Raw genomic sequence first — 16853 nt, 5'->3', positions numbered from 1 at the left:
CAGTTTTCATGGTACTCATGCAGTGGCAACTGACCTCTCCCCAATAGATGCATTAACACTCCCCATTATGACAATGAAAAATGTCTCCAGACATTGACAAACATTTCTTTAAGGAGAAAATCACCCAGGTTGAGTACTGCAGCTCTAGTCAATATAAGTATGTGAGTAAGATCTCATCCCTTCTCCCAACTTGTTCATGGCTTATCCACCCTATTAATAGTCAACAACAAAAACCAGTACTTAAATGATCTTGAAAGGAGTTGAGGAAACTTCCTTATTCCAAACCACATCTAAAATTTCACTCTCAGTAAGTTATTCTTGAGGACTCAGTAGCTTTATCTGTTTTCAATATATCCTCAAAAGGATATCAAAACCCCTGAAAATGACTCTCAGAGAGTATATATGCTTTTTATACTGTCACAGAATATAGGAGCCAAGATACAAAGTCATTTTTACAAAAAAAATGGTCACTGTTAAGTCAGTAATATTTATCAGCCAGTGTCCTGGACATTAAAAATACAACTTTGAGGCCCTGGCCGGTTGGCTCAGTGGTAGAGCATCGGCCTCACATGCAGGAGTCCCGGGTTCGATTTCTGGCCAGGGCACACAGGAGAAGCGCCCATCTGCTTCTCCACCCCTCCCCCTCTCCTTCCTCTCTGTCTCTCTCTTCCCCTCCTGCAGCCAAGACTCCATTGGAGCAAAGATGGCCCGGGTGCTGGGGATGACCCTATGGCCTCTGCCTCAGGTACTAGAATGGCCCTGGTTGCAACAGAGCAACACCCCAGATGGGCAGAGCATCGCCCCCTGGTGGGCGTGCCGGGTGGATCCCGGTGGGGCGCATGCAAGAGTCTGTCTGACTACCTTCCCATTTCCAACTTCAGAAAAAAAAAATACAACTTTGAAAGGGAAGGCATAGTACTTGCCCTTACTGAGTTACTATCTAATGGGGAAGAGGAGGATGAGAAATATATTAAAAAGTAATTTTATTATGTTTATATACAGAGCTGAATCATGTGTGTGGAATTAAATAGTTCAAACAGTTACAGATCTCTTACATGCAGGATAGAAAGTCCAGGGTTTGGAGAACTTTTAGTAGCATGCTACTCTGTCATGTGGAGTGCAACAATAGTATCTAAAGATATATATTGTTGCATCAAAGTATAAAACTTCATATTAGGTATATTAGAAGAAACAGCAATCTGTTCCAATCTTGGAGGAACTGGCTCTCCTGGACTTAATAAGACATATTTATCCCCCATGTATTCCTTTATAAGGGATTTCAAAGCATATGTTTTCTCTTAAAAACCAAATTTATTTTTCAAAAACACTTCAGACTATGTATAATAAAATATTTTAACAGTAGTATGAGGAAAAGTATATTGTTTCATAAAATAATATTAGATGATAAAATCTAATCAAGGGGGCTGTTAGATGACATTAAAGGTGAGGCCTTCCTAAGGAAATGGTACTTTCTTGATAAATAGAACTATGTCAGGCAACATAGGCAAAGAAGGAATTGGGAAGGCAGAACAGCAAAATTAAGTTTCTAAAAGTGGAGAGGAATAAATATGTATGTGGGAGAAGCAAAGAAAACTACAATTCTGTATGGCAGAAATATGATAGGAAAAACAGTGAATAAAGATAGAATTTAGGGTTGCATTTGAAAACCTTTGTGTGTCTTAATAATTCTGAATTTTATCTTTGGAGCAATTAGAAGCATTCAATTTTATCAAAGCATTTCTGTGGCCAGTCTTATATTTGCACTTAGTCTAATAAAGACATGACAGGAACTTAGACAAGGTTGGCATGAGAAGACTCAAGGGAGATTTTAAAATGACAGAATGTGAGTTGATATTATGGACTACATGTTTGGGTCACCTTCCAAATTAATGTTGAAATTATAACCCCCAATTGGGTAGCCTTTGGAAGTGGGGACTTTGGGAAGTAATTTGATCATAAGGGTGGAGCCCTCATGATAGAATAAGTGCCCATATAAGAAGAAAAACTAGAGTTTGCTTATTCTTTCTGTCTCCATCATGTAAGGACACCAGGAGAAGACTGCCTTCTGGAAACAGGAGCAAGAATACTCACCAGACACAAGCCTACTGGTACCTTGATCTTAGACTCCCAGCCTTCATAACTGTGAGAGGGAAAAAAAAGTTTGTGTTTTAAACCATGTCATATTTTTGTGTTCTGCAAGGATTTTTTAAACATGCAATATCTGACTATTTAGTCAGAGGCATTGGTCTCTTTTCCCTTAGGTTGTTAAATTAAAAATGACAACAGCAAACACAACAATAGTGGTCCAGTGTGAACACTCTGTCTTGAACCATGAATATGTAGGTCATATAATACAGTTGCATCTTATTGGTCACATCACATAATGAGGTTGTTGTAATTGGTTAATTTTTTGTACCAAAAATCTTTATAAAAAAGTACAGACAACTGATTTTTTAAAAAGTACTTTGGAGCAAAAAAAGGTAGGTAATTGATAATATTATTATTATTACTATTTGTAAGTAAATAAAAATTATACCTGTCTTTTTGTCATATCAGCTAAAAATAGAATATATTTTTGGTGTGTGCCAGAATTTTAGTAATCAGTTTATGTGTGCTATGAAATGAAAAAGTTTGAAAATTGTCATGTTCTACTAAAAGTAACACCAAAAAAATTTGTTATTGGAAAAAGAAAACAAAAGTTCCATTTGGGGATAAAAAAATTGAGATGCCAATGTGACATTCAAGAGAAATGTCAAAAAGCAAGTGAATATATGGACCTGAGGTTTAGAAGAGAAGGTTGACATGGTAATAATAGTTAAAAAAATTACTAAGTTATAGAAAGTTTTTAACCCTATGGAATATGAACTCAATCATCTATTAAAAGAAAAAACATGAGCAAAGAAGATGGCTTGAGGCTGAGCTCTGAGGAACTCAAATGCCATTAAGGAAATCATCTACAAAAATTTGTACAAGTTTATACAAGTTTAAGCTCTATATGTGTATAGCACTGTGGAGGAACAGCATATATATATATATATATATATATATATATATATATATATATATATATATATAAATTTGAACTCAATTGAATATGAACAAAAAGGGTCACAAAAATGCATATATATATATAAATTTGAACTCAATTGAATATGAACAAAAAGGGTCACAAAAAATGGCTGCAAAAATGACTGAGTCATTTCCTCAGGGTGGGCTGAGACATTCTGCTGTAGTTTCCCCTGAAGCCAGGGAAGGGTGGTCTTACCACTTGACTGCCAAACCTAGCTAATTTATTTCAGAATGTGAAAGCCCTGGCCAGTTGGCTCAGTGGTAGAGCGTCAGTCTGGCGTGCAGGATTCCTGGGTTCGATTCCCTGCCAGGGCACACAGGAGAAGCGCCCATCTGCTTCTCCACCCCTCTTCCCCTCCCGCAGCCGAGGTTCCATTGGAGCAAAGTTGGCCCAGGCACTGAGGATGGCTCCGTGGCCTCTGCCTCAGGCACTGGAATGGCTCTGGTCGCAACAGAGCAACGCCCCAGATGGGCAGAGCATCGCCCCCTGGTGGGCATGCTGGGTGGATCCCGGTCGGGTGCATGCGGGAGTCTGACTGCCTCCCCATTTCCAACTTCAGAAAAGTACAGAATGTGGTAATCTTTCTTTGTTCCTAGAGGTTATGCATGAAAGGTCCTTGTGTAAATTACCTCCAGCCAGAATTTTCCTGTAAATCTAGGTAGGGTCTCAGACCACCCCTGAAGCTCTAGAAAACTACAGCAGATGGCCAAGTTCAGAACCCAGGCTGAAGCTTCCCTGTCTGGTGACAAGTTCATACTAATACCAAGTTTAAGACCTTAGAGTATGGAGCACATACAGTTTAAAATTGAAAGCAGAAAATAGTGTACATATTACTTATGAAAATGTCCACATTCTCATTTTAAAATTTAATTTTTGAAAGGAAAAATCAAGGCAGCTTAATTTTTTCTTATTGCCACCTGTCTGAAAAATTAAATAACAATGTTTTCTATATTCATCAATATTTTTATGTGCATGTAGTGTTTCCACTAGTATTCCCCATTCTCCAGTGATCCTGGGAATTATATACGTAAATTATTTTAAAATTCAATGAATTCAGCAAGGACTTAAAAGTCACTAGTAAAATGACAAAATGTAGTGGGTAAAGATATTTCTGCCAAGTGATTTAGCCTTGATTTCTATGAAAGCATATGCAAATATGCAGATAATAGATAGAAGAATATTTTAGGTCAAACCATTTCTGAACTAGAATCAATTCAATTACTCCAAAGTTTATTGTGTAATTTCTGGATTATCTAGCTCTGTCCCATTTCCTTTTCCTTTCTGATCATTGGCTTGTGCCAGTTCTTCTGTTTATTATCATTCTTCAATGTTTAATATCATTTCTTTCTTTCAAGAAGAAAGAAAGAAATCTTAATGAAAACATGGCAATTTGTGGAAAGCTAGCTTGCTTAGAAATAATGTTAAATAGGGGAGAAAGTGAATATATTTGGTAAAATTAAATTAAGGGATTATAGTATGCAGATTTAAAGTGCATATACTGCTAATAATTTTAGAGAAGTAGTTTTAAATGATATTTTTCTGTTTCCTGATCTTCTTTTACATTTTAATCTTTAACATTGTTTTTCTAAATACAAATTTTTAAGAGGCTTAAAAAATAAAACAAATGTAATTACAGTCCCTGTGAAGTAAGAATGTTATGGCGTCCTACAGCTACATTTCCTTGAATCACTCCGTACATACACAAACACAAGAGCTACACATTTTCTTTTTTCTTTCTTTTTTTATTATAATTTTATTTTTTTAATGGGGCGACATCAATAAATCAGGTTATATATATTCAAAGATCAACAAGTCCGGGTTATCTTGTCTTTCAATTATGTTGCATACCCATCACCCAAAGTCAGATTGTCCTCTGTCACCTTCTATCTAGTTTTCTTTGTGCCCCTCCCCCTCCCCCTTTCCCTCTCCCTTTCCCCCCTCCCCCCCCCCGTAACCACCACACTCTTATCAATGTCTCTTAGTTTCACTTTTATGTCCCACCTATGTTCCTGTTTTTTTCTGATTTACTTATTTCACTTCGTATAATGTTATCAAGATCCCACCATTTTGCTGTAAATGATCCAATGTCATCATTTCTTATGGCTGAGTAGTATTCCATAGTGTATATGTGCCACATCTTCTTTATCCAGTCGTCTATTGATGGGCTTTTTGGTTGTTTCCATGTCCTGGCCACTGTGAACAATGCTGCAATGAACATGGGGCTGCATGTGTCTTTACGTATCAATGTTTCTGAGTTTTTGGGGTATATACCCAGTAGAGGGATTGCTGGGTCATAAGGTAGTTCTATTATCAGTTTTTTGAGGAACCACCATACTTTCTTCCATAATGGTTGTACTACTTTACATTCCCACCAACAGTGAATGAGGGTTCCTTTTTCTCCACAGCCTCTCCAACATTTGCTATTACCTGTCTTGTTAATAATAGCTAATCTAACAGGTGTGAGGTGGTATCTCATTGCAGTTTTGATTTACATTTCTCTAATAACTAAAGAAGATGAGCATCTTTTCATATATCTGTTGGCCATTTGTACTTCCTCCTGGGAGAAGTGTCTGTTCATGTTCTCTTCCCATTTTTTTATTGGATTGTTTGTTTTTTTGTTGTTGAGTTTTATGAGTTCTTTGTATATTTTGGATATTAGGTCCTTATCTGAGCTGTTGTTTGAAAATATCATTTCCCATTTAGTTGGCTTTCTGTTTATTTTGTTATCAGTTTCTCTTGCTGAGCAAAACTTCTTAGTCTGATGTGGTCCCATTCATTAATTTTTGCCTTCACTTCTCTTGCCATTGGAGTCAAATTCATAAAATGCTCTTTAAAACCCAGGTCCATGAGTTTAGTACCTATGTCTTCTTCTATGTACTTTATTGTTTCAGGTCTTATGTTCAGATCTTTGATCCATTTTGAGTTAATTTTAGTACAGGGGGACAGACTGTAGTCCAGTTTCATTCTTTTGCATGTGGCTTTCCAGTTTTCCCAGCACCATTTATTGAAGAGGCTTTCTTTTCTCCATTGTGTGTTCTTGGCCCCTTTATCAAAAATTATTTGACTATATATATGTGGTTTTATTTCTGGACTTTCTATTCTGTTCCATTGGTCTGAGTGTCTATTTTTCTGCCAATACCATGCTGTTTTGATTGTCGTGGCCCTATAATATAGTTTGAAGTCAGGTATTGTAATGCCCCCAGCTTCATTCTTTTTCTTTAGGATTGCTTTGGCTATTTGGGGTTTTTTATAGTTCCATATAAATCTGATGATTTTTTGCTCTATTTCTTTAAAAAATGTCATTGGAATTTTGATGGGAATTGCATTAAATTTGTATATTGCTTTGGGTAATATAGCCATCTTGATTATATTTATTCTTCCTAACCAAGAACAAGGAATATTGTTCCATCTCATTATATCTTTCTCGATTTCTCTTAACAATGGTTTATAGTTTTCATTATATAAGTCCTTTACATTCTTTGTTATGTTTATTCCTAAGTATTTTATTTTTTTTGTTGCAATTGTGAAGGGGATTATTCTTTTGAGTTCATTCTCAGTTGTTTCATTGTTGGCATATAGAAAGGCTATGGACTTTTGTATGTTAATTTTGTATCCTGCGACCTTACTGTATTGGCTTATTGTTTCTAGTAGTCTTTTTGTGGATTCTTTGGGGTTTTCGATGTATAGGATCATATCATCTGCAAAAAGTGATACCTTTACTTGCTACACATTTTCAGATGTGCTCATTCACATACTTGTACACATACACTCATACACACATGTATACACATGTGTATAAAAACATGCATAGATATTAATATATACTTATACATTTACACATAAACATACTAGTCCTTAAGAAAGCCCTTTGCTATCTCTGTAGAACTCTAGGATTGGATGTAGTTTGAAAATTGCTCTGTAAATCACAAGGATTATATCATGAAACAATGTTTTTTAATTTTTTTTTTTTTGTATTTTTTTCTGAAGCTGGAAACGGGGAGAGACAGTCAGACAGATTCCCGCATGCACGGGACCGGGATCCACCCAGCACGCCCACCAGGGGCGACGCTCTGCCCACCAGGGGGCTATGCTCTGCCCCTCCAGGGCGTCGCTCTGCCGCGACCAGAGCCACTCTAGCGCCTGGGGCAGAGGCCAAGGAGCCATCCCCAGCGCCCTGGCCATCTTTGCTCCAATGGAGCCTTGGCTGTGGGAGGGGAAGAGAGAGACAGAGAGGAAGGAGGGGGGGGTGAAGAAGCAAATGGGCGCTTCCCCTATGTGCCCTGGCCGGGAATCTAACCTGGGTCCCCCGCATGCCAGGCCGACGCTCTACCGCTGAGTCAACCGGCCAGGGCTAATTTTTTAGACATTGAAACAAATTGCATGATATTAACATATACAAAAGGAATGCATACCATAATCAATTAGGGTAAAGCATAAAAGTAGTATCTTATGCTTACTGAAATGCTTATTTATACCCTAGCCAGTTAGCTCAGTATGTTATGAGAAGGTTGAGGATTCAATCCCAGGTTAGGGTTCTCATGGGAAGCAACCAATGATGAGTGGAACAACAGATGAATGCTTCCCTTCCCCCTCTCCTGTCTCTTCCTTCCTCCCTCTATCTCTCAAAAATCAATAAAAATTAAGCCCTGGCCGGGTAGCTCAGTTGGCTCCTGCGTTGTCCCTTGAGCATGGAGGTTGTTGGTTCGATTCCCCAGTCAAGGCACAGACAGTAGCTGCTTGATGTTCTTGTTCCTCTCTCCCTGCCTCTCTCTCTCTCTCTCACACACACACACAAATAAATAAATAAAAATGCTTATTTATAATGTTACCGAAATAAATGAACATAAAGATCTTTATGCAGTCAAAAACTTGCATATTAACTTTAGTCAGCATTTTGCATTCAGATTTCCAACTCCGGATTGAAAATACTGTCTTCAATTCATGGTTTGTTGAGTCCGCAGATTGAAAACCAATGGATATGGAAGGCCTACACTAATTATATTTATTGAAAAAAATCTAGTATAAGTGGACCTTTGCATTTCAAACTGGTGTTGTGTAAACTGATTGCATGAATTAAGATAGACATCTACAAAAAAGTGAAAAATAGCCAAAGACAGAAATGCTTTGGAAATTGCTTTTCCAAAGAACTCAGGATTGGCCTTGAGGTAGCTTAGTTGGTTAGAGCCTTATCCTGATGAACCCACCAATGTTGTGGGTTTAATTCCCAATCAGGGAACATACAAGAAGCAACCAATGAATATATAACTAAGTAGAGCAACAAATTGATGTTTCTCTCTCTTCCTCTCTCTCTTTCTCTCTAAAATTAATAAGTTAATTTAAGAAATTAAAAACAAATAAAGAACTTAAGGTCATTAGCATAACCAGACCCTACTTCATCATAAACTAATGGGTTTGAGCGGAAGGTCTTGGAGCTTCTTCTCACTCCCAGGTCTAATAATATGCTTTGGTAGCATAGCATTATGACATAAATTGAGTTGGTACTCATCAAAGTTCTCACTTCCTAATGGACAGAGTTCTTTAGGAGTCTAACACCATTCAAGCTATCCTTTTCTTGTGACCTTTGTAATCTATCTTCAAGTGTAAAAATTAGAGCCTTTCTGGATATAAATGACAAGAATGAGCCTGATTTTTGTTGCTTCCCCAACACACCCTAATTCCCCAGTGGTAGCTTAATTTTTAGCTATTTGATGGTTTATTCAGCCAATATAAATTTTTACAACTTATATAATTTCCAGATTACTTTTTTTTTTACCAGTTTATGTATATTTTTGGGAAGAAGGAGAGAAAAAAATGCATGTGATCAATATGACACATTTAACTGCAAGTAAGTGTTATTTTATATCCTATAGACCAAAATGATGCAAAACTTTATGGGCATTAATGTCTATAACATTTCTTTAAAAATCAACAAATAAATGCTAGCATTATTTTAACTTGCTTAGACTGTACGGTTATCAACTTTGACAATACTGCTTCAGACATTTGTTGAGAACAGCAGTGATTTATGCTAGGCGACTGGGATAAAATAAGTTATTGTTCATTAACTGGCACAACTATAGGATAAAACAGGCTGACAAAACAATTTTGTGCTGATAAATTGTTGTGTACTTATTTGCAAGGCTGGCATAAATAATCTTATTTTTTCAAGGTGCAAACAATAGATAGCAGGGGACCATGAGATGTCATGCCAGAAAAGGGCCAACCGAGAATACAGCATCCTCAGGACTTATGGCACAGGGATCATGAATTTATGTTTTCCAGTGTGTGGGTCTCATTTTTAAGAAAGTCAAAAGCCCAGTTTTGATCATTTTTGATGACAAAATAGTCATGGTTGAAAAGAACAGGTCTAGTTGTCTTTGTACTATTATTTCAAAAATAAAAACTATTTCCATAAAATTAACATATTCTCCTCTGGATTCTAACATGAAACAAGAGCAGCAATCATTTTAAGAAGTTATTAGTTCAGTCATTAGTAAGTTTACCTTAAGTTTAAAGTGGGTTATTTTAAATAGTAAATTCATTCATTTCTTCTCAAACTCAATGTTTTAAAATTTTCAGTTAAGCAAGTCTGCCATATTCAGAAAAGACTGTTTTTAGGTAGTAAAACATGAAAATATTTAAAATACAAAAACATTATAATTGTGGTTGAATGTGCTAATGTAAACTATAAGAATTTAATTAATTTTCTCATATGTTAATACATTGTTCATGACAGTAATATGGAAGTTTGAACTTTATTATTAATTAGAAATGAATATAGAATCAATGATATATTAGATTAAAGGGACACTGTAATCAAATTAAATGTGAAAATTATACTTAATTTAATTTTATAATTAAAAATAGTTCAATTAGTCTCGTGTTATTGATGAAAACATTTTAAATAAAAATATAAATTTTTATTTTGTTTCTCAAAACTTTGATTCAAAACCCCTGGGTGCATACGGAATACAGAATATTAAATGTTGCACCCACTGAGTTTCATATTGAGATTGATGGGCTGTGTCTTGATTCTGTTGGAAGGCTGAACTCTATCCTCGTATTCTATTCTATGATTAATTCTTCAATGTTGTACAGCTGTTTTCTTCCTCAGTTGCCTAGTCTGCCCTGATAGGTCCCATTTTAGTTTGTGTAGGCCATTCTTGGTTTTTTTTACAGTTGGCATCTGATTCTCTTGAAAACACAGTGAGTTCAGCAGTTGTTTTAAAGTACAACCAAAAATATGCTCCAAAATAATGACTAAAGATGTCCAACAGTGACTGCCTAATTTAGACACTTTTTTAATAAAGTGAACTTGCTTTCATAAGGTAATATCATTTAATGCCTCGATGCTTTCGACATTCAACTGTAGATTAATATAAAAGAAGACAATACAATGTTGGAAACAAATTATTCTGTAATTTAGATAATTTTGACAGACTAAAAAGATTTACCTACTTCTGGCTTGATTAATAATTCATTTTAACACTAACATCTATTTTATGAATCTGTATCTTGAAATAGAAATTACATGAGGTTTTATCAGTTTTGTCTGATAAAATCACAGAGGAGAAAAAGTAGAGATCTTATCAAGATAATCAGATGTTTAATAAGATTTTATCTACTTTGCCAGTTCCAGGAAAATATTATTTTAACTTATGAATTGACATCAATCTTAAATAATGTGTATGATTTATTGCTGAAAAAGCATGAATATACGGGTAAGTAAGAAAAAAATTCTTGAGACATATAAGAACATATATTTTTACAATTCAACAAATTTATTAGATAAAGTGGCTTGTTTTTTTGAATAGATAACTACTTTTATTCTCCATGTATATATGTATATGAATATAACAAGGAAGTTTAGTGCTGAAAAATTATTTTGAAGGAAAGCAGAATGAAATTTATTCATTACTATCTGTTTCTCAAAATTGTGTAGTTTATTTTTAATCTCCCAATGATATACAGTATGAACTTTTCAGCAGGACATAAATCTATGGTAAAAATTATAGCACTGCACTTACTGATTTTTAAAGAAAAAATAACCCTTATAAATTAAGTGGCTAGACTATCAGAAATTTGGTAGAGCAAAGTGCTTTTTTAAAATTGTGATTTGCTACACAAATGTACAATACAACTCTATCTCAAGCTCTGATTATTACATTTTACATACTCCTTTTCCAAAATTTGTTCTTCAATCCTGTTGGTAGTGAGTTTGAAGAAGCCCAGATATGCTCTATTAACATGAAAGTTATGTCTTGGCTTGTAATTATATTCAAAACATTGACTAAGAACTGGAGGTTGTGAAGATACCAAACTTAATACACATTATTTTTGGCCTTTATTTTCATACAATGTAAGAAATAAAAATATCCATTTTAACTGTAATGTGCTTACGTCAAAACACAATAAAGTAAATATATAGATTGAGATAAATTTTGACAAAATAACATATAACTTCATAAACACAATCTTAAGCAACTACTAATCTTATTTTTATAACTATAGATTATTGTTGCTTCTTCTAGAACTTCATAGAAATAGAATTATACAGTACACACTTTGGATAAATGTAGTTCAACTTTATAAGACATTGAAAGACTAGTTTTCAAAATGACTAGAACATTTTGCATTTTTACCAGAAATGTATCAGAATTCCATTTGCTCCATATCTTTACCAGTGCTTTGATTTGTCAATCTTTTTCATTTTAGCCTTTCAAGTTGATATGCAGTAACATATTTTTTATTTTCTTGAAGTTAATGGATATTGAGAGCTTTATGCCCATTTTGTTTGGTTATTTGTCCTTTATTCTGTCATTATTTGGTTTGCTTTTTCATTTTCTAATGTTGCTTTTTGAAGAAAAGTTTTAATAAGTCCAATTTATTGATTTATTTAAAATTTGTTGTTTTATTGTCCAAAGGATTCTTCATTGACATCTAGTTCACAATAATTTTATTTTCTGTTTCCTTCTAGGATTTTATAATTTTAGGTTTTATTTACTTCTATAAACCAGTGTGAGTTATTTTTTTATATTTAATAAGGTAGGACATACAGTTCTTTCTTCATTGATGTAGTGAGGTATTCTAGCAAAAGTTCTATGGCATATTATTAATGTTTCAATAAATTGGATTTAATTTAATTGAAGTTGTTAACATTAGGTAGGTTTTTTCCTTATCCTGATCCTCCATTATCATTACCTTCTTATGCTCTGGAGCCTGTCACGATGTCATGATGCTGTCATAGTCATTCCTAATACTATTACTTAGTGTCTTTTTTTTCTTTATCATTAGCCCAGCTGAAGGTTTACGAATTTAATTTTTTTTAGAGATGTGCTGTTTTTCTAATAATTTTTCTCTATTACTTGTTATCTGTATTTTGTTATTGTATTAATGTTCACTCTTATCTTTATTATTTTTCTACCCTATAATTAATGTTCTTTATCTAGCTTCTTAATTTAGTAACTTAACTCATTTATTTTAACCATTTTCTTTTTCTAATAAACTACTAAGTATATTTTTTTATTTAAGGATTGCTTGAGCTTGAGCTCTACCTTTAAAATTTTATCATGCTATGTTTTCATGTTAATATCATTCAATTTTCAAATGTTTTCAAACATTCTTTGTGATTTATTCTTGGACCCCATCATTTATCCAGAAGTATGTCATTTAATTTCCAAATATTTATAAATGCTCTAGTGTATTGTATTTTGCTTATTGTTTCATAATTGACTTTTTCTCTTTGAGGAATACATTTTCAATGATGCCATGTCTAGTAAATTCAATAAAAATTAGTTCGTGGTCCAGAATAGTGTCCATTTTGTGACTGCCTTATTTTCCCTTAAAAAGAATGTGTACTCTGAAACTGTTCATTGTAGTGTTCTATTATTATTAGTTAAAGATGTTTGATAACAATTTTAAGTCTTCTATACCCTTACCTATTTTATGTGTATTTGTTCTAAGTATGGAGAGAAAAATGTTGAAATCTACAGCCATACTTGTGAATTTAAGTTTATTTTTTTCTATTATGTCATTGTTTTTCTGTATTTTGAACTCTTGTTATGAGATGCACTTACATTTAGATTTGTCTTCTTGTGATTTTGACCTTTTTATGATTTTGACCTTCTATTTCTGCTAATATTCCCTTAACTAAAAAGTACTTTGATATTAATAGAGCCATTTCAGCTTTATAATGATTATTATTTGCATGCTACAACCTTTCCACACCTTGTTACTCTTTACCTATCTCTGTCTTTGTATTTAAAGTCCAAGTCTGGCCTGTGGTGGCACAGTGGATAAAGAGTCAACCTGGAACACTGAGGTCATCGGCTTAAAACTCCAGGCTTGCCTGGTCAAGGCACGTACCTACTTCTCCCATACTGCCTATCTCTCTCTCTCTCTCTCTCTCTCTCTCTTATCTCTCTGAAAGTTAATAAATTGAAAAAAAGAGGAAAAATGCTTTTTCTTTTTTTTTATATATATAATATTTTATTATTTTAACCTATATATTTTAATGAATTCTGTATCCTGTTAAAAAAGCACAATGATATTATTTATACAATTTTGGATTGTCCCTTGTTTTTCAAACTTTAATATTATCCCTGGAGGGTAACTATATAAATTCTTCATAGACTCTTTTTTTTTATAGTTTGTTTATTTGCTTATTTTTTCTTCTCAATTCATTCTTAATTTTCCCCAAACCAAAGGAAAGGTATATACTTCAAGTTCTAAATACCACTGCCTAATATTTGCCTTGACTGGTAGAAGACTATCAGGAAATGAGATGCATTTTTTGTGTGTGATGATATTTTACTGTCTCATTCCATGCCATAAAATAAGGAATTATTTTGGCTCCTTATTTTATTTCATTTTTTTTAATAAATTTTTATTAATGTTAATGGGATGACATTAATAATTCAGGGTACATATATTCAAAGAAAACATGTCTAGGTTATCTTCTCATTAAATTATGTTGCATACCCCTCGCCCAGAGTCAGATTGTCCTCTGTCACCCTCTATCTAGTTTTCTCTGTGCCCCTCCCCCTCCCCCTTCCCCTCTCCCTCCCTCCCTCCTGCATCCTCCCTCCCCCCACCCCTGGTAACCACCACACTCTTGTCCATGTCTCTTAGTCTTGTTTTTATGTTCCACCAATGTATGGAATCATGTAGTTCTTGTTTTTTTCTGATTTACTTATTTCACTCCATATAATGTTATCAAGATCCCACCATTTTGCTATAAATGATCTAATGTCATCATTTCTTATGGCTGAGTAGTATTCCATAGTGTATATGTGCCACATCTTCTTTATCCAATCTTCTATTGAAGGGTTTTTTGGTTGTTTCCATGTCTTGGCCACTGTGAACAGTGCTGCTATGAACATGGGGTTACCTGTGTTTTTACGTATCAATGATTCTGAGGTTTTGGGGTATATACCCAGTAGAGGGATTGCTGGGTCATAAGGTAGTTCTATTTGCAGTTTTTTGAGGAACCACCATACTTTCCTCCATAGTGGTTGTACTACTTTACATTCCCACCAACAGTGTATGAGGGTTCCTTTTTCTCCACAGCCTCTCCAACATTTTGCTTTTTCTTAACAAAAGAGTCCATCTTTTCAATACTGTGGAGTCTTTCTGTTAATATAGTAGCATGCATTTACCTTATTTGTAACTCTTTGTTCATTTGCATATATAAAATTTCTAACTGAAATACTTTTTCTTCAGCCTGAAGTATATATATTATTTTATTATTTTACCATACAAGTCTGTTGTAAATAATATTTTTCTCTCTTTACTCACTCATTGCCAAATATTTCATATATACACACAATATAATAGAATCATGGCAAAAGAATAAAAATCTGAGTGCTCATCAAAACCTATATTAACAATTTTTAAATTATATCCTATTTTGTGTACAGAATACAGCAGTAACTAAAAATACTCTAATTCACTTACTAATGCAGCTGATAGACATTTAAATTGTTTCTTTCCTGTTTTTTTTCCAGCAAATATCAATATAATGAACATCCTTGTGAACAGCTCCCTGTACAGATGATTATAGGTTTCTCTAAAATATATAACTGGAGTAAAACTGTAGAACCAATACTTAGGAACATTTTCAAAACTACTTCATGCCTGGCAGTTGTTAGCTCAACTCACCGTTGTAGTGGAGGTTGGGATCAATACACAAAGTTGCTACAATATATATATATTATATAAACTGTCCGGTCTTCAACAAAGTTTAAGAGATATAGAAAGAAACAGAAAAGCATGACTCATTGAAAGAAAAAGGCGGGGGGGAGGGCAGAAGAAACTGTTTTTGAGGGGCCCAGTGATGAATGCAGCAAGAAAGACTTCAGGGAAGGTATTTAAAAGATTTTTTCTGCCTGACCAGTGGAGGCACAGTGGATAAAGTATCCACCTGGAATGCTGGTTTCTGGTTCAATACTCCAGGCTTGCCCAGTCAAGGCACAAGGAGAAGCAACTACGATTCAATGCTTCCTTCTCCTTATCCACACCTTTCTCTCTCTCTCCTCTCTTTAAAATCAATCAATAAATCTTAAATAAAAATATGGCCTGACCGGGCAGTGGCGCAGTGGATAGAGCATCAGACTGGGATGTGGAGGACCCAGGTTCGAGACCCCGAGGTCTCCAGTTTGAGTGCAGGCTCATCTGGCTTAAGCAAAGCTCACCAGTTTGGACCCAAGGTCGCTGGCTCAAGCAAAGGGTTACTTGGCCTGCTGAAGGCCCGTGGTCAAGGCACATATGAGAAAGCAATCAATGAACAACTAAGGTGTCGCAACAAAAAACTGATGATTGATGCTTCTCATCTCTATCCGTTCCTGTCTGTCTGTCCCTATCTATCCCTCTCTCTGACTCTCCCTCTGTCTCTGTAAAGGAAAAAAAATGTTCAAAGAATTAAGGCAATCATACTGAAAAGATAAAGGAAAATATGTTCCATCAAATAGAGAATATATTAATCAACTGTTAGAAATTATTAAATTAATACTAAATTAAAATTTCAGAATTCTGAAAAAATTAAAGATGTGAATAACAGGAAACTGCATGTAGGTAGGAAAAGGAATATACAGGAATTTCCTGTACTTTCTGTTCTAATTCCTATAACTAAAACTGCTTTAGAAATTATCTATTAATTTGTTGCCTGACCAGTCAGTGGTGCATGGATAGAACCTCGGCCTGAGACACTGAGCACCCAGATTCAAAATCCCGAGGTAGCTGGATTGAGCATGGGCTCACCAGCTTGAGCAAGGGGTTCCTGGCTTGAGTATGTGATCATAGACTTGACCCCATGGTCGCTGGCTTAAGCCCAAAGGTCTCTGGCTTGGCTCAAGCCCTGGGGTTAAGGCACATATGAGAAAGCAATCAATGAACAACTAAGGTGCCACAACTATGAGTTGATGCTTCTTATCTCTTTCCCTTTCTGTCTGTCCTGTCTCCGCCCCTCCCCTGCCCCCCCCTTAAAAAAAAGAAATTATTAATTTTTAAGAAATCTAACTTTTATTAAACAGGCAAAGGATTTGAAAAGATATTTACCAAAGAGATATATAAATGGCCTGACCTGTGGTGCTGCAGTGGATAAAGCATCGACCTGGAACACTGAGGTCACCAGTTGGAAACTCAGGGCTTGCCTGGTCAAGGCACATATGAGAATTGATGCTTCCTGCTTCTCCCCCCATTTCCTCTTTCTGTCTCTCTCTCTCTCAAATGAATAAATAAAATTTTTTTAAAAAAGAGCGATCTATAAATGGCCAATACTCACATG

At 34.9% G+C, this 16853-nt stretch overlaps 1 non-coding gene across 1 annotated transcript; it reads left to right on the top strand.

Moving 5' to 3' along the window:
- Nucleotides 1-529: 529 nt before the first annotated feature.
- Nucleotides 530-605, top strand: TRNAV-CAC (transfer RNA valine (anticodon CAC)). Its single transcript has one exon. It is a non-coding gene; the product is annotated as a tRNA-Val (tRNA).
- The last annotated feature ends 16248 nt before the right edge of the window (nt 606-16853 follow it).

The sequence above is a fragment of the Saccopteryx leptura genome, chromosome 6 (genome assembly GCF_036850995.1).
Source record: "Saccopteryx leptura isolate mSacLep1 chromosome 6, mSacLep1_pri_phased_curated, whole genome shotgun sequence".
Taxonomy (NCBI): domain Eukaryota; kingdom Metazoa; phylum Chordata; class Mammalia; order Chiroptera; family Emballonuridae; genus Saccopteryx; species Saccopteryx leptura.
The sequence above is the reverse complement of the archived record's forward strand: the minus strand, read 5'-3'. Positions and strand labels throughout refer to the sequence as shown.